The 20,000-nt window shown below is 25.0% G+C and overlaps 1 long non-coding RNA gene across 1 annotated transcript in view; it reads right to left on the reverse strand.

Moving 5' to 3' along the window:
* The window catches only part of LOC124431400, a 72,473-nt gene that overhangs the window by 34,471 nt on the left and 18,002 nt on the right, over positions 1-20,000 (reverse strand). The window contains exon 2 of the long non-coding RNA XR_006943986.1: positions 19,266-19,375. This is a non-coding gene — a long non-coding RNA (uncharacterized LOC124431400). The remainder of the gene's footprint in view (positions 1-19,265; positions 19,376-20,000) is intronic.

Consider the following 20,000-nt stretch of genomic DNA (forward strand, 5'->3'; position numbering starts at 1 on the left):
TGAAAAAATTCATTTTTATCGTCAAGAATATTGTTTCTCTCTCTTTCTCTCTCTCTCTCTCTCTCTCTCTCTCTCTCTCTCTCTCTCTCTCTCTCTCTCTCTCTCTCTCTACCTCTCTCTCTCTCTCTTTCTCTCTTTTCGTCTCTCTCTATCGTCGCATGAGGTCTGATATTGAAAGTAGAATTCTACAAAGTAAAGTTATTTTCGAGTTTCAAAATGCAATCGAGTCCATTGCATTACGTATCGCAATGTCCATCGATTTCAATCTATCTGATCTCAAACTACTGAAGTATCTACAGATATAAAATACACACATATATAGATATAAATACATATACATACATACATTTATATATATATATCGATAAACGTGTAACGGTACTAGAGTGTAGGTGTATATATATATATATATACATATGTCTACTATATCAAAACTTTTATATATATATATATATATATATGTACATAGATATAAATACACACACACACACACACTTACACACGCACTTACACACACACATACACGCACGTACGTACATAAATATGTTCATACTGTATCAAAACTTTTCAATTTTTCTTTTGCTACTTGCAAAAAGAATATCCGACTTTTCTTCTCTTGAAATAAGTTTTGTTCCTCGTTCTTCTCGCAATAACCAATAAACTTTTCCACAAACTGTCAGTAATATTATAACCAACGAATCTGAACTTTGATGGTCAACTTGAAACTACTAGATACACTGTATATATATATATATATATATATATATATATATATATATATATATATATATATATATATATATATACTATCTTTATTTATTTTTCTCGAATTTATGTGAAGCCGCGAATTGATTTATCGACGTGTTTTCGATTCTCTCGATTGATAGAGGGTGGCTGGGTGGATGATATTCGTATGGAAGGGCGGGGGGATGGCCGGAAGGGGGGAAGGGATGGCGGGAAAGTGATCAATTAAAAAATTCATAAGACCGTCAACGAATTTTTAATTTTAATTTTTAATTCTAAATAATGCCAATTTCGATGATATCGTTGGATTTTTATTAATGAAACGAAGAAAAAAAAAATAATTATTCATTTGATATCATTCTCTTAACCATATGGATTTCGATTTGTTATCTCGAAGGATATGTCTTTGCAACAAAATTGTTGACTTTATCTCTCTCTCTGTCTCTCTCTCTCTTTCATCTTTGCACAAAAATTTTTCCGTCGATCGTCGGACACATCGTTTTGAAATTATTACGAATGTAAAAGAAATATTTCGTCCAATGTGTCTTTGAGGATTATTAAGTTTTAAGGACGTATTAAAAAAAAAAAAAAAAAAAATATATATTTCGAACGAAATTTACTGCTTTTTTCACTTTTTACGCAGATTACGGGGTCTGTTATTACGAAAAACCAAAGTGGACCGCGAAACGACCTCGAAACCTTTCATTCGATATAAAAAGAGAAAAAAAAGAAAGGGGGAAAAAAAAAAAAGAAAAATGAAATAACAAGGGTCATAATGATTACCTTTTGAAATTGCGTAGCTATTGTGCGAAAAAACATTTTTGTACCTGAAAAACGTCGCCTTTCCGTGATAAAACGAAAAGAAACGAAAAAAAAAAAAAAAGAAAAATTGTACGAAGAGCTCGTTGGTTATCGACACTTTTTTTTTTTTTTCTTTTTTTTTTTTTAAATTACGAAAACATCGGAGATATTTCGTCGCAAAATTTTGGCTTGATAAAAAGACAAAAAAAATCTTCTTATGATGTTATGAAAGACGAATAAAAAGAAAAAAAAAACCCGATTTTCGATAAAAAATTTAATCGCTGCTCTGTTTCTTTTTCGAAATATGTGACGTGAAATATGTTGCCGTTATAAATAAAAGGAAAAAGAAAAAAAAAAAGAAAAAAAAAGGAAGAAAAAAAGAAAAGCAAAATATAGTTCCCGAATAAAAAGAGTCAAAGTGGGTCTTCGAATAATCTCAAAATTTTTCGTCCGATATAAACAAAAAAAAAAAAAGAAAAAAAAAACCCCTCCCATAAAAGTCGTAATATTTATCGCTTTAAATCTGATAACTATTGTCTGAAAAAGTAATATCATTCACGAAAATCTCGCGTTATCGTGACGAAAGAAAAGGAAGAAAGAAAAAGAGAAAAAAGAGGGTCGTATCAAAAGTTGCTGCCTGGTTATCGAAACATTTTTGTTTTTCTTCTTTTCCCTTTTATTTCTTTTTTTTTTTTTTTTTTTTTTTTTTTTTTTTTTTTTTTTTTTTTTTTTTGAAATTACACAATCGCAAGAGATATTACGTCGAAAATTTCGAAAGAAAAATTGTGAAAGGTGGATAAGAAAAGAGAAAAAAGAAAGAAAACTACTTCCAAAATAATTCAAGGGTGTTTTTTTTTCTTTACGTAAGACGTGTTTACCATCTGCCATTTTCTTTTTGCTTTTTTCTTTTTTCTTTTCTTTTTCTTTTTTTTTTGTTTTTCACATAGAACATATTTGCCATTACAAATAGAATTTTAGGTTCGTATATAATAAACCAAAGTAGAGTCGCATGATACTTTAAATGTTCGATGAAAAAAAAAAAAAAAAAAAAAAAAGAAAAAAACGAAGAAAAAAGAAAAGAAAAAAAAGGTGGAAAAAAAACAGAGAAAAAAAAGGAAAAAAGGTCTGTGATACTCGTAAGCTTGAAATCGGATAACTATTGTGGTGGGGAAAAAAAAACTCTGATAAAAATTTTGGGAAACTGTTGTGTTTGGCCGAAATAAAAATTTGGGTAACGCTTTACCGTGAACACAACATTCGATTATATACGTATACATGTTATACATATGTGCATGTATGTGTGAGAAAAAAAAAAAAAAGAAAAAATACATAAATATCGTTTTCAAATAGAATATCGAAAGTAAACTTATCTATAGAATATAGGATTCGTGTATCTATCGATAGACTTTCAATCTACGTAATACATACAATGTACGATAGATTTACATACACACGTATTTACGTACATATAAGTATATATATATATATACATAATATACATATATATAATATATATGTATCTTTTGTTCTACTCGTTTTACCCACACTCCTATTCACATTTCATATATATTTATACTATACTTTTTATATATATATATAATGGTTATATGTATATATTTTTTTTATATACATATTGGATATATGTATATACACTATATATATATATATATATATATATATATATATATATATGATATATGTATGATATTCGAATGGTTTTGAAACTATTAGAAACGATGAATAATGGACATTGGACAGACGATGTTGTTTTGATACGATGCGAACGCAAGAATGATTTCAGATGCGTACGATAGCACGTCGAATGCAAAACTAAAGAGGATCTGAGAAGAATGATTGTAAATTGAAAAGAGATAGTCGGTGGTGGAAATGTAGAAGTGAGATAGTGAGAGAAATTTAGAACTAATACGCTTTCGACAATGATAACGAAAAGTTACGGGTAACTATTAATACATTTAATTTAATGTTAGTGTGATAATATAATAAATAACAAAAAAAAAGAAATTTGTGAACATTATTAGATTGTTATTGTTTTTATTGTTGTTATTGTTATTATTATTATTATTATTATTATTATTATTATTATTATTATTATTATTATTATTATTATTATTATTATTATCGTAATTATTAATATGATGACATTTAATAATTTTTAAAAAAAATTCTTTGATAATAATAATTAATCCTTCAATTACGTGATCACGTAATAATTTATTATTATGTTATATATTGCATCGTGTGGAACAATTCGTAGCCATTTTTCTTTTTTCACTTATAGAATAAAATTTATATTATATTTATAAATATATATATATATATATATATATTTTTCATGATATCCAAATATATACATATACTTAGATATCATGAAAATCGTGAATAACAAAAATATTTTAAGATAAAATATTATAAAAAAATATATTATATATATTATATATATAATACTGTATATATAATATTATATATAATACTATATGTATATATATATATATATATATATATATATATGTGTATGTTTATTCTCTTTTAATTATGCACGTCATGCATAATTTTCATTTAATATACGAATTTATATAAAGCGTTAGAGAGTTTACATTAGATCCAAAGAAAGAGAGAAGGAGAGAGAAGGAGAGAGAGAGAGAGAGAGAGAGAGAGAGAGAGAGAAGAAGAAGGAGAGAGAAAGAGAGAAAATAAGACGAATAAGGGATGGAGTGGGGTTAGAGGGAGAAGATGAGGGTGATGTCTGAGAAGCAAAATTGAATCTGTGTCGCTGACAGCATAATTCTTCGTATAAATATGGCGAAGGAAAAAATTGCAAGTAGAAAAATTTACGTAGGTTGAGATGTGGATGGGTTGATGATTGGGTGGGTATAGGCAGAGGTAAATATGGATCAAGATTCGATCTACGTTGTTAATTGCTTGCCAACGTTAAAAAGAAAAAAAAAAGAAATTAAGAAAAATATAAGAAATAAATAAATAAATAAATAAATAAATAAATAAATAAATAAATAAATAAATAAATAAATAAATAAATAAATAAATAAATAAATACAAAGGAAAATCGTTCGTTCGTTCGTTCATTCGATTGTATTTATCGAGTATAAGAAAAACAAAAAATAATAATTCCATCAAATGCACAATTTCAATAAATTTTGATCGATGTGTAGTTTTAATTATATATATATAATTATATAGGGTGTTCTTGAAGAATATGACCAATACTTCAAGAACGTATTTCATGATGTAATATCTAAGAACAATTATTAGCAACGTTTAATAGAGCTTTCAAATTTGCTAAATAAAATATTAATAATTTGTATTTAAAAAATGTACAATCGTAATGTAATATTTAATTTGAAAAAAAATAAGTTGAAGAAAAATAAAAACAAAAATAAAGTCGATTTACTGTTTCATTTGCACTTGATTAAAGAAAAAAGAAATCGATTAAATGTTTGAAAAGACATGTGGAAGATAGCTTTAACACTCGAATCTAAGAGTAAATCATTTCATTCCTAAATGTGAAAGATTATTACGTGCCTGAATTCAGAATTAATGTGTTGGATAAATACATGAGTAAATGAAAGAGAGAGAAGAAAAGAGAGAGAGAGAGAGAGGGATTGAAAATTTCGAAAAATTAATTGAACAAAAAGTAATCTGATTAATAATCATAGATTATGTTTAATTTAAATAATTATTAATACCGTTTATAATTATTAATACATTATCAATAATATAAAAAAAAGAAACATATATATATATATATATATATATATATATATATATATATATTTATATTTATAAAATATATACGTTTCTATGCGACATACAAACATTTCTAATTATATTACTATTTCTTATTATTTATCGAAATCAAAATTTTTCTCGTAGATAATTATTATTAAAAAAATGAAAAAAAAAAAAAAATAAATAAATGAAATAAAACTTTCATAATATTCGCAATATTCTACTATTCAAAATATACATTTAACACGTACGGAAACTTGGAATAACATAATATAGTAGTTGATCTAAATAAAATCATAAATAAAATAATATAGTAGTTGATCTAAACCAATATGACATCTAACTTTCTAGCAATGGCTATATTTCTACGAAACATCCAAGAAACAATATACATATTATTTATGGGATATATATCATTTCTCTAAATATTTCGCACAACATATGTACACACATATATACGCATATGTACATAAATATACATACATATATATATATACACAAACACACAAACACATACACAAATAAGCAATGGAACAAAAAAACAAACATATACAGTGTGTCTCAATTTAATAGATCCAGCTAAATATTTTCAATCCAATTTGATTTGATAAACAAATTTCATAGATGTTATTGCTTTTGTCGAGATACAAAAATTGTAACAATTTTTTTATCTTTCTTTTTTTTTTTTTTTTTTTTTTTTAATTCATTCATTCATTCGTTCGTTCGTTCATTCATTCAGTTATTTGTTTCGAACACGTTCATATATTTTTGAACTTGGAATCATATGACATCAATTGATTTCGATGTTTGTTAAAATTCAGAAAAATTGGTTAAACATCATGGCGGCCATAACTCAATGAAATATCGATAATAAAAATAAATTGTAGATAATTATCAGATTAATATTGATCATTATCTATTTAGAATTATTATTAAATACTTTTCGTTAAATGACAAAGATCATTTTCCATTGCAAAAGAAAAAGAAAAAAAAGGAAAATAAATTGTTATGACATTCGTATCTCGACGAGAGCGCCCTCTACGCGGACTACATATTACATTTCTCTCCATTTTGAAATTCGAACAACTTTTATTCGAAACATTTGTTTTCTAAAAATCCTTATGGGATCGGAGATATTTGATATTATATAGTTTAAAACAGGACATCCTATATATATATATATATATATATATATATATATATATATCTACATGCTTAATAAATAAAATATGTTGACTTAAGTTTCACGTGATATGACAAAATGATTGACATTTACTTGAAAAAAAAATTTGACAAAATTCGATGTTTCATGAAAATGTTAGTTTCAAATTGATCGATAGAAAAGATTTCAAAAGGATCCTTCAAAGGGTGTTGTTTCATTAAAATGTAAATAAAATGCTAATACAATTCCATATCAAATTCATGCGATCTTTTTTGCTCAGATACACACAGACAGACAGCAGACAGACAGACAGACAGACAGACAGACAGACATACAGACAGACATACAGACAGACAGACAGACAGACAGACATACAAAGACATAGACACACACTCGCTCGCACATGCACGCATATACGTATGTAGAAAAAATGCGAAGAATATTTTTCTTCTTCATCCTTTCTATCATCCTTTGTGCCATTCCTTTTTTCAGTTTCTTATTTTGTTTCCTCGATAATGTTGTTGCTTGTTAGAAAAAGAAGAAACTAAAAAAAAAAAAAGGGAAAAATGAAGAACGAGAAAGAAAAAAAGGAAAGGAAAAGAAAAGAAAAGAAGTAAAAGAAAGTTCTGATATCATCATTGCTCATGCATTGTCGTGATTGAAAAATAGTGCCCGGGGTAACTTGATATCTAGACTCCATGGGAATAATATTCGAGGATTCTTCTAGGGATTTTCTTTCTAGGGAGTTTTCTAGGACGTTTCTAAGATTAGAAATATTTGATCCATTTTTCTTATCGGATATATTAGTCAGAGAAAAAGGTCTGACCACGGACTTTTATTTAAAATCACTATAAATCTATGAAGTAATATCGATCTAATATCTTTTCGACACGCATACACGATAAATCAGATATTGATTCGTGGGAAATGATTTTTAGTTTTATTTATTTTTTCTTTTCTTTTTTTCCTTTTTTTTCTTTTTTTTCCTTTTTTTTCTTTTTTTCCATTTCATATTAATTATTTATAGATACGTTTCGGGATAATGAAATTTCAAGAGGTTTATCATTGCCAGTAAATAAATCACCTAAATCGCATTGTATGGTATGTTAAATATTATTATTAAAATCTTATATATATATATATATATATAAATTTTTATATTTATTTATACTTTTATTTAAATACATATATATATACATATAAATTTTTATATTTATTTGCATTTTTACTTAGATACATATATATGTATATATAAATTTTTATATTGATTTTTATATTTTTATTTAACTACATATATATATATATATATACACATATGTATAATTTTTATATAATTATTTATTATGTATATATTATGTAAATATAATTTTTTTTCTTATATTTTATATTCGTATATTCTATAAATTTTGTATGTATAAAAATAAATATACCTCTAAAAAATATATAAATACATTCATGTGTGTATATATATATATATATATATATATATATATTTAAAAAAAAAAAAAGAAAAATCGACATAGAAATACTATAATAATTCGAACGATTATGCACTCGTATTATTTTTACTAGTGCATATTCTTGCAAATTTATAGAAGAATCATGACTGGCAGACAGTTCTTTATGTTTTACCGTTCAACAGTTTCAACGATCAATCATTGTCCTTAGCTAAACTAAACTTAATTAAGTACGAACCCCGTACTGAATTATTCATTCACCGTCAGCTTTTGAATATCTGTCTGTCCTTCTACTAGCTTATAAACGATACCTTTACGAGGAATAAACTGACTAAACGTAGAGACTCATTGCATTCATGAAATTCTTAGAGAAATTTTGAACATATGTTGAAGAAGGAGAGAGACAGACAGACAGACAGACAGAGAAAAAGAAAGAAAGAGAGAGAGAAAGAGCGAGAGAGAAAGTGAAAGAGAATAATTACTATCAAATTTATGGATTATTTTGATAATCTTTTTTTATTCTTTTCCTTTTATTATGAATTATTCTGATGTTAGATCGAAAAAAAAAGAAATAAAGAAGTGCAAATATTTTTTAGATATTATTGTCGTATACTTCAATATAGCATTGATCTTTTATTGTATTTCGTTATTTTCTAAAATTATTTAAAGATGTTAGAAAGATGTAAAGAAAAAGAAAAAAACACACACAAAACAAAAAAAAGAAAAATTGTAAAAAAATTTCAAACAATATCATAGAAAAAAATTTCTAAAAATTCTAACACGCGTATTACATTTTAGCCAATTCGATGATAGGAAAAGAAAAGGAAAAAAAATAAATTTTGAGAGAATAGAACTCTCAATTTATTGCATAAAAAAATATGCAATTCGATAAAAATTTCTCTTTGATCTAACTAAAATAACATATCGTGAGAAAGAGAGAGAGAGAGAGAGAGACAGACAGAGAGAGAGAGAGAGAGAGAGAGAGAGAGAAACAAACAATACATATAGATATTACGAAGATAGGAAGAGATTTGAAAAAAAAAATATCAAACACACAAAAATATTACAAATTCTGACACACATATGTTACGCAATTAGCAAATTGAATACTAGAAAAGAATGAATATATATATATATATATATTTTATATATATATGTATATATAAAACAATTATCTCAGTTTATTTCTACAAACGTGCAATAGTATAATATAGTACTGTGAACAGAAATTTCTCTTTGATAAAAAAGAATTAAAAAAAAAAAAAAATAAATAAATAAAAAACAAAATTAAAAAAAAATATAACTATATATATATATATATAAAAAGAATCTTATAAAAAAAATCTATAAAAAAGAAAAAATATATGGATACTACAAAGGACAAAAGAAGACTTATAAAACTCATCAGAAATATTGAAAATCCTAACAAAACACACATTTGTTAGATATATTGACCGATCCAATAACAATAATAATAATAATAATAATAATAATAATAATAATAATAATAATAATAATAATAGTAACAAGAATAATAATAGTAATAATAATAAAAGAAAAATAAAGAAAAAAAAGATTAAATAAATTTAAATAAAACAAAATTGTCAATTTATTTAATACGAACAATTTGCAATAATAATATAATATTTTCAAAAAAGAAAGATTTACTCTATTTAACGCAAACTAAGAAAAGAAACAACTGAAAACACATACACACACACACATACAGAGAGAGAGAGAGAGAAATAGAGAAGAAATTAATGGATTCTGATGTTGCCTCGCGATGCAATAATGCTAGCTTACAAATGCATCAACGCATCGTTTCCTCGAAACGTCGTTTACTATCTGCTCCATCATGATAAATGAAATGAACTGTCCAGCCCATTAGTCATTCCACTTATTGTTTACCTGAAACATTTTGATCATGATTGCCTCTCTCTCTCTCTTTCTCTCTACCTCTCTCTCTCACACACACACACACACTCTCTCTCTCTCTTTATCTCTCATTTATTTTTATTATTATAAATATACCTTTCTCTCTCTCTCAAATGAATGACACGGTCATTCATTCAGTCACTCACTCATTCACTCAATATCTATTATTTATTTTTATTATTATAAAATATATCTCTCTTTTTTTAACTCTCTCTGATTCATTTTCTTTCCCAAAATATCTATCTCTATATTTATATATCTAACAGATAGATGCATATAATATGTAATATTAAAATCAAGGTAGGAAAACTTGAAGTAGAACGTTAATAGAATAATTACCATAAAATTTTCCTACGAATTTTCATTGAATTCAAGGGAAACATTTTCACAATCACGTGAAAACCTCCATGGATTAGAACAGTAAACGCCTACACTCGTGATCACCTATTCCCCTATGTTTGAATAATAACCTCTCTCTCTCTCCCGCCCCCCTCCCCTCCCCTCTCTCTTTTTCTCTCTATTTATCTATGTCCATTTCTATCTCCATGTCTTTCTCTTCCCTCATTGACAATCAGCAAATATTAATCCGACGAATAAATTTCAATTAAATAATAATTTATTGTTATTTCATAATTATTTAATTAATTAATCAATTAATTTCATAATCTATTAATGAACGAGTAATCGAAATTTTTGTATTTTAACTTAATTATGATTTCAATCAAGGATAAGTTTCTCCCCCATCCCCACCCCCCACCAATCTCTTCACCTTCCCTTTTTGAAGACATTTAAATGAAGATAATGTAGAATGGAAAAAAGAAAAAAAATTAAAGAAGAGAAAAAAATTTTGCTCATCCTTTTGTTAATACGATACAAATCAATAATTATCGCAAAAATACGATCTCGTTCGTATAATTTTATTATTTACATTATATATATATATATATATATATATATATATATATATATATATATATAATATGTAATATTTATCAAACAATTATGATTCCTATAAAAATTCGATCGTGATCATTCGATCGTCATTACGTATACATATTTTCTCGTAATAATATCGTAATTAAATAAGATCATTAAATTAACGTATAATTAAATAAATACAATTATAATATATGTTCTCTTTCAATCCAATTTTTATATACATTTTTACGTTTTTAAACGTAAAATCGTTTCATTCGAACAAAATTAATATATTTAATTATAAATATACTTAATATTAAATATTAAATATATTTATATGTCTGATATTAATTCTAATATAATTAAAAATATTAACCTTTAATATTAATTCAAAATTATACATAATTAATGTCAGATGTAAATTTTTCTACAAAGACAAAATGTATTTACCATTATTAATAAACGAAAAAACTAACAAACAAACAAATACAATATATGTATAATATATATATATATATATTTTTTTTTAAAGAATCCTCTCTTTCCCTCTCTCTCTCTCTCTTTTTTTCTCTATCTTTCTCTCTTTTTTATATTTATCTTATATTTAAAATTTGAACGATTTATTAATTTGCTTTATAAACAGATTAATATCACTCTGTATGAAAGAAATAGAAAGAGAATAAAAGAGGAAGAGCGTAAGAGAGATAGAGAGAGAGAGAGAGAGAGAGAGAGAGAGAGAGGGAGAGAGAAGGAGAGAGAGAGAGGGCGAGAGAGAGAGAAAAAGAGATGTACACGCACAACAGCTGTTACCAAGACATATGATTTATGATTTGTTCGTGTTAAAGGAAATCATTTCCACTTGGAAGAATATATCTGTAACAACTACAGCGAGATTATCGGGTAAAAAGAGTATACTTGAATGAACGAGAGGAACAAAAAGAGAAACATATAGATAATAAAAAAAAATGAAAATAGAGATAGAGAGAGAGAGAGAGAGAAATATAACATGTGTCCAATTACGTAAGAACATTTTTATAGTCACAGTACACCAGGGATTTTAACGATGATTAAAGCACCAGTTTCATACGCGTTTCTTTCTCATCTCAAACTGCTCTACTTTTTTTTCTTTTTCTTTTTTCTTTTTTTTTTCTCCTTTTCTTTTTCTCTTTTTATTATTTACCCTTTTTCGTAGGTTTTTTCCTATCCTTCTCTTGTTTCTTTATTTTTTTTTTTTCTTTTTTTTTTTCTTTTTTTTACTTCGTTTTTTCCTCGTTTTTTTTTCTTTTTTTTTTTCTTTTTTTTTTTTTTTAATCCCTCGCAAAACGTGAAGCTCGTTCACGTTTTTAAAGAACTTTACGTAATATGTTCTTTTATCTATTTATCTATCTATATATATATATATATATATATATATATATATCTTTTTTTTTTATTATGCATCGCTTATCGTCGACAAAAAATAAATTAAAGATGTATTCTGTTTGAAAATATTATATTCCATTATTTCTATTAGTTGATCGTGATGAATGTATATGTCTGCATTTAGCTATATATGTATATATGTATATATTTAGCTATAGTATAGTCTGTATTTACCTTTTTATCCATCCATGTATGTATGTATGTATGTATGTATGTATGTATGTATGTATGCATATACGTATGTATGTATTAATCATATTTATTCGTTTCACTTAATTAACTTTTATAGAAGATAGATATTTTATTATTTTTTTCCTTCTTTCCCCTTCTTTCTTTTTTGCTTTTATGGAGAATTAATTAAAATCGAAGTTATCGACTACCACTAATAAATTTATATATATATATATATATATTATTATTATTATTATTATTATTATTATTATTATTATTATTATTATTAATCATATTTATTCGTTTGTCTAAAATCTCAATTGACTTTCGTCAAGATAAATATATTTTTTCTTTTCTTACGAAAAATTAATTAATATCAAAGTTATTGATAACTCTTGATTATCTTTACTTTTTCTCTTTTCCTTTTTTCTTACTTTCTCTTTTCTCTCTAACGGAAAATTAATTTATATCAAAATTATTGATAGCTACGTCATATAACTTAGTTAAATATGTATATGAGCATATTATGAAGATGAAAGACTAAGATTTATTAGAGTCCAATCTCATGATAAAAGATTAAATATTATTATTGAAATTAAAATTAACGTGCACGATTGACGTTCAGAAGATTTGTAGAAAAAAAGAAAAAAAAAAAAAAAACAAGAACAAGAAAAAGAAAAAAAAGTAGGAACGAAAAAAATTTTGATCGAATGAATTTTCAATAAATTTCAAAATTAAGAATGAACATTACTTCATGTTTTTGTGAAATGTTTTTTATTTTGTGTGATGATGTTAATGAGATTAAGAAAAAAAAAAAAAAAAAAAAAAAAAAAGGAAGAGAGAGAGAAAGAAAAAGAAAATATTTTCATGAATTCATTCGATTGATAATTTTTATTATCTCGGATTAATACGATTGTGATTAGTATCGATTAGAAATTTCTCCATAGCGATGTTATTATTTATCCCTCGTGTTAATCTTTTTCATCTCTAAATAAACAAGTGTACCCAACAACATCTATCATAATCTGTTTATCATACTCATGCGTACGAGATCATAGAGTACACAAAAGCTAAGCCGAACTGACAAGTTCTGAATGTTTCAAAATATCTCTCTTTCGATGTTCCATCGATCGAAACTTCGATCTATTACAAATCACAATATCGTCAAACACGATTTATTCTTAATGATTTTACGTCGAATATTTCTTCGTTTATTTATGATTAGTGTAATAAGTAAAATGATAAAAAAATTAATTACGTATTGTATGTTGTGTGATAACGTTCAAGAAGATTAAATATAAATAACAACAAAAAAAGACAAAAATAAATAAAGGAAATTTGTGAAAGAGTTTATTTTCTAAATTGATAATTATGATTATCATATGACCGATTAAAAATAAAAAAAAAATATATATATATATATATATACATAAACGTTCATGAATTAAAACAAACATTTCATCAATTCTTCGATTGATAATTATTATTATTATTATTATTATTATTATTATTATTATTATTATTATTATTATTATTATTATTATTATTATTATTATTATTATTATTATGTAAACATTAATAAATAAATACGTAGATGAACGTAGTATATAAAATTCAGTTGAATAATTGAAAAAAAAAGTTTCTCTCGATTCGATTTTTCGATCGATAAAAATTATTATTACAATAAAAAGTAAACAATAACAAACAAATACGTAGACAAATATTGTATAAAAAAAAAATATTCATAATATAAATCCAGAGATTTCATTCGATCCATATTTCTTAGTTATTACACACACACACACACACACACGCACATACATAAACACACTGCGGGGGGTGAGTGCACGTGTACGTTCAAAATACGTACACACACATACAAACACACACATGTATATATACACATAAGTATATACAGGATGTCCCATAAATATATATTTATATAAATCTATTTTTAAATCCTAACCATTAAAATATTTCATACTTATTCTTACTCTTGGATAACTTAATTAATAATTATAATTATTTATTACCAATCACATATGCGAACGATAATTAATCGAGACGTTCCTAGGATAAAGAAATAAAGATTTTTCTTTTCTTCCGATAAATAGTCCAATACCTTTGGTTGATATCAAAGAGAGAAAGAGAGAGAGAGAGAGAGAAAGAGAGAGAAAGAGAGAGAGAGAGCGCAAAGGAAAGGGGATGAGACAGGGGGTTGTTGAACGATTAGAAGGGGTGAGTAAAGTGAGCCGGGTTCGTGCTTTGGCCGGCAGCTTGGCGCCGTGAGAACCGATTAACAGCCACTGGCGTTAATGGATTTAACGCGTAAGAGCCCCTGGTTATCATTGGGGTTATCGTCCCCTCCCCCTCTCCTATTTCCCCAGCCTCTCATTCACCTATCCTTCTCACTACGTACGTACGTACGTATATATGTATATATGTATGTATATATTATTCAATCTGAACGTGTATATTCAATATCAATGAAAATTATCGAGAAAATCTGATGAAAATAATATCTCGACGTATTAACATATACATACATCTATATATATAAAATATATATATATATATATATATATATATATATATATATAAATATATTATCTAATTCATCAATATTAACAACTTTAATATCGTAATTAAACACGTACGAATTTGACAAATTTAATCGGACGATCTCATTCTCTTTTTTATTTTTTTATTTAGCAATATTTTTTTTTTTTTTTTATGGTTATAAGTCATTAATTTGAATCAAACAAAAGATTTAATTTTGGTATGTTTTGTTATTATTATTATTATTGTTTTATTATTATTATTATTATTATTATTATTATTATTATTATTATATTATTAATGTTTTCATAATAATGATTTATAATTTTATATTAATCGATTTTCTCGATCAATTATTCCTTTTTTTCTTGTTCTCTCTCTCTCTTCCTGTCTCTCTCTCTCTTTTTGTATGTCTGTCTCTATTGCTCTTATTTTTTTTTTTTGCTTCTTATTCATCCTAATAAATGAAACTTATCCATTCGGGGAACTCGTCAGAAAGCACTCCAACCGATCGATAAAGGGATTTACCAAAAAGGATACATGTTTTACCTGCAAGAAGGATCAACCGAATCCAAGCTTCGAATAATTTCCATCGAATTTGCTAGATACGCTTCGTCTCGTCATCCCTTATACCCTTTACACCCTTAACCATACAAATTCCCATCAGGCACGTAGATACACAGTACTACGTACATACTGCGTTATATATATATATATATATCGAAAATCTGTATATTATACTGAAATATGCAAGATTTACTTTTTTGAAAGGAATAGATAGTTAAACGTTATCATAATTATATCGATTACGCGATTAAGTGAAGTTGATTTTTTTAATTTATAACGAGAACAAAAAATTATTTATATACAAAAAATAGAAAAAGAAAGAAAGAAGAAAAAATTTTTTATATCGATACATCCGATTGAAAAAAACGATCCATCATCAATCATGATGTATAATTATTTATATATATATAAATGTATATATGTATATATGATGTTTCATATAATTAATTATATACAAATATATATATATATATATATATATATATATATATATATATATATATATATACTTATAGTGTATTTCTCTATTATTCGAAAGGGAATATATAAAAATACAATAAATGCTCCTTCAATGGCGCCGCGAGTTCCGTGTACATATGTATTAAAAAAGAAAAAAAAAAGAAAAAAAAATGTAAAATAAAATAAAACAAAAATACACAAACAAACAAGACAACCAAATTTTAATTAAAAAGAAAAAAAGGAATACATTGAAGGAATACAGTGGAGATCGGCGAAAGAGGAAAAAAAATGAAAGTAAGAAAAAAGGGAAAGAAAAAACATTCTTTATTAGTACCGCGAATGAATGTAAACCATAAATAATAAAAAGAAATAAATGGATAAATAAATAAATAAATGAATAAATAAATAAATAAATAAATAAATAAATAAATAAATAAATAAATAAATATCTCAATCAAGCACAAGAGTACGAGTAAACTGGATGATATTATACTTCAATAAATAAACTAAAAAACGTACTACACGCTTATAGGATAGAAACAGTGTGAGAGAAAAAGAGAGAAAGAGAGAGAGAGAGAGAGAGAGAGAGAGAGAAGATAAAGAGAAAGAAAAATGAATGAGAAAAACGTAATTAAAGAAAAAACAAAACAAAAATTTTTCTAATCAGCACCATGATATGAATACTTCAATTTATAAATTAACAAAGTCTTACGGAAAAAAAAAACTGAGGGCTTAAAACATGCTTTCTCTCTCTCTCTCTCTCTCTCTCTCTCTCTCTCTCTCTCTCTCTCACTCTTGCAATATGTAACTAAATTGAAAGAAATTTTTTAATCTGATCATATACCGACATAATGAGAAAGGAAAAAAGAGAAAATGAGAGAGAGAGAGAGAAAGAGAAAATCTGCAACAGAAAGGTTGATCATTAATTTAATAAAATTGATTTACTTAATTCCTTGAAAAAGAGTATTTTGTACTGATCGTGCATACATATGTGTATATGTATATGTACATACTCGTGTATATATAAGTTAATTAAATTACTACTAATTAGTACTAATTAATCGTACGGAGATGAACGGATATAAATAAAGGGTAAAATAAAATCAAGGGGGTAGATAAAAATAAATAAATAAATAAATATATATATATATATAATTATTCGATGAGTGATTTAATTGAAACAAACGTTTTATTTCTATGATTATGTTTTATATATATTAATATATATATATATATATCGATTAATAAGTATATAAATGATTGTTATTATTTTACATAGTGATAAATAAATAAAAAAATTCGCATAACTTATGGTATAGATCGTGTTTTAATTACGATGACGACGAATAAAGTTTGAACGTAAATATGAAAACGTAAAAGAAAATTTTTCGATTTTTAAAGATTGCTCAGAGCCATGTGTTTATTGTCGATTTTACTCGATCGTATACGCCTCCAAAAGGGGAATCATCGAAATACATATGTATTTATGATACGTACGTACGTATATACAGGGTAATTATAAAATTAATTCTGTCAATCGTAAAATTAACGATTAAATTTAACGATTGATTTAGTTTCATTTCTTTCTTTTTCTTTTTTTTTTATCCTTTTTTCTCTTCTTTTTTTTTTGTTTTGTTTTATTTTTTCTTTCTGAAACACCTCGTATGTTTTTTTTTTTTCTTTTTTTTTTTTTTTTTTTTTTATAATTATTATTCGGATATTATTAATCGATTGTCCTTTAAAAAGAAATTATTAATAATTACGAAGTATGTGTGTGTGCGAGATATACGTATGTTAAAAAAAAGAAAAATAAAAAGATAGAAAAAAAAGAAAAACAATGAAAGAATAAAATATTTCGCTGATTTCTTTATTAAAGAAAATAAAGAAAAAACAAAAATAAATAAATAAATAAATAAATAATAAACGAATAAAGATAGAATTTGTTGAATTTTATATAATTAAAATTGTTCAAAATTTTATCCAATCACATATAACCAATTTATAATGTTATAATATAATATTATAATATAATATTAATATATTATATACGTTTTTTATCATTGTAATAACGAATAAAAAAATTTAATCATATATAAATAAATAAATACATACACATATACATATATATATATATATGTACACACATACATATAGAAATATTCAAGATCAATTTGTTAATAATTTTGAAATGATTAAAAAATATACAAAGTACAAATGATAAAAGCATATTATCAAAATGACAGTGAACTTATCGTATGATGTAATATATACCATGTTTTGTTATTCTATCTTCGATCATACTTCTTCACTATAGTATATATATACGTGCGTACATAAACAACACGTCACATATAGAACTTACATAATATGTAATTGATAAGGTGACTCGTCCATTCACATATTCACATATTCTCTCCTCTCACTCCTTCTTTCCCTTTCCCCATCACCCCCTCCTCCTCTCTCTCTCTCTCGCTCTCTCTATCATTCTCTCTATTCTATTCTTTGAACGCTCAGAGACCTTCCCTTTAACACATTCGAAATGACATCATGACTTAGACAATAGAAACAATAAACCTTTTGAATACATTGAGAATACGTATGTATCTTGTTAGCACAGTTCTCTACCATTTCTCAAAATCACGTAGCATCATTCTTTACTAATTTCAACGTTTAATAATATATTTTAATACACTACTTATATATGTATATATATATATATATATAACTTTTTAGGGAGTTAAGTTAGAATTAAAACTTTCATTCTTGTTATATAATATAATATTTTTATTGTCTTAGTAATTTTTATGAAGAAAAGAACAAAAAAAGAAAATATATATATATATGTACTTACTATAATTTGAGATTAATTTACTATTAATATTTATATTTTGTGTAAGTGTATTTATGTATGTATATGTATGGGTATATATATATATATATATGTGTGTATGTATGTGTACAATATATATATAATTATTGTATATATATTATTATAATTATATATGTATATAATTATTGTTGCTTATATTATATATAATTATTTTTTGAAAAATATTAATATAATATAAATAACTATTACTTACATTCTATATACTACATGTAATGTTATTTATATTATGTTAATATTTTTCAAAAAAATAATATATGTATTTGTGGGTGTGTGAATAAACGCGAATATGTTTAAAATTTTTTCTTTTAATATTAATAAACTTAAACGAAAATAATTACACATAGAAAGCGAAAGAAAAAGAGAGTACGAGAGAAAAAAAAAATAGGTCTAACAGATACAAATGGTGTTTACTCACGGTTGAAAACACTCCGGTCATCGTCCCTTTTTTTCTCGAGAAGAAGAACATCCTTAAATCGATTAAGTAAGACGTTTCTTTTCCCTTCGCTAGAATACGAGCCAATGGACCTTAACAGACAAATAGAAAATTGACACCAACTTTCGAAATTTTCTTTATTCTTTGTACTTTCATAAATTGTTCGGACAGTAAGTTATTACATTCATTTCTTCTATCTAAAAGATTTTTTTCTTTCTTTTCTTTTTTTTTTTTTTTTCTTTTTCTTTCTCTTTTATCATAAAAATTGATTTACGTTGAAAGTAAAACTAATTCTTATCGTTTAACTTTTTTATTGTCTTTGATATTTTTATTTAAAAAAAAGAAAAAAAATATATATACATACTATATATATGTAATAACAATAATTTAAGATCATAGTAATTAACATTCATGGATAGAGTACAAATTGATTATATTAAATAGTACTAAAGTATTATCATTTACATATGTATAAGATACGTATAAGTGTGATGATATATATCGAGTGTTCAAATACATATTTACTACCTGTTTTATGGGTGTATATATGTACGTCTGTGTACAAGCGCATGTTTGTATGTGTTACGTTAAATTGTCTTCTGTTCAATTATTTAATTAAAGTATTCTTTTCTTTTCTTTCCTTTCCTTTTTTTTGTAAATTTAATTTAACGTCAAATTATTTATTTTATATATATATATATTTTTTTTTTAATTAAG

The sequence above is a fragment of the Vespa crabro genome, chromosome 21 (assembly GCF_910589235.1).
Source record: "Vespa crabro chromosome 21, iyVesCrab1.2, whole genome shotgun sequence".
NCBI lineage: Eukaryota > Metazoa > Arthropoda > Insecta > Hymenoptera > Vespidae > Vespa > Vespa crabro.